Genomic DNA, 916 nt, shown 5'->3' with positions numbered 1-916 from the left:
GGACTGCAAGGTCGGTTTGAACCGCAAGGTCGGCAGTTCAAGCTTACCAGACGCTCCTTGGAAATGCTACACAGTGTCACTATGAATTGGAATTGACTTTACAAAACTTAAAAACAACATTGTGATGGCTGGAACTGCGGTTATCTTAGCACGGCTAGGCCAAACGATTTTAGATTCCTAAGACCAAATGATTTTAGAGCCCCAATACAGCCGTTGGAAGCCTGTTTCCTACCACTGTCTTAAAAGAACCCAGTGCTTTTAATAAAGAAAAATATTCTTTATTAATAGAGCTAAGCTGTTGTTTGGTTTTAAGAAAACTTCTGGGATATTTTTGATTTAAGGTTTGAAGATCATCTAAGGGCACTCCTTTCAGGGCAGTTGCTCCAGCCTCCATGGTACTAGAAATTTGGAGTCCATGTGAATTGGAATTTCTGCTCTGCATTTACCTACTTTTGATAAATGTTCTGTTATAAAATCTTTAATCACAATGTTTAGTAATGCTAGCTGGACAACATCCAGCTCTTCAGTCCTCTTGGCAAAGGAAGAGACAATTAGCCACATATTCCATTTCCTTCTCTAGTTACTCTCTTTCTCCCTCTGTTGCTTCAGGTAAATAGAGACCAATTTATTTATTTTGTTTTGAATGGCCACTTTCAACTCTTAAGAGTCTAGGAACTACAAAATAATCTAAAAGTAGAACAGAAAAGCACATTATTAGAGTAACTAATTGGTAAGTCCCAAGAAACCATGACTATAAAAATCCACATCAAGGAACCACATCCCATGAGGTGTTTGCTTGTACATAATTGTTGCAGACTGTGTAAGACTAGTCAGAGGTTCGAGGCCCTCTAGGGCCGAGTGTAACAAATGAGGCCACTGGCAGTTAATGGCAAATTGCTTTCATTTTAATATTCAG

The sequence above is a fragment of the Chrysochloris asiatica genome, unplaced genomic scaffold, assembly GCF_000296735.1.
Source record: "Chrysochloris asiatica unplaced genomic scaffold, ChrAsi1.0 scaffold00163, whole genome shotgun sequence".
NCBI classification, from domain to species: Eukaryota; Metazoa; Chordata; class Mammalia; order Afrosoricida; family Chrysochloridae; genus Chrysochloris; species Chrysochloris asiatica.
Note: the sequence above shows the minus strand (reverse complement) of the source record.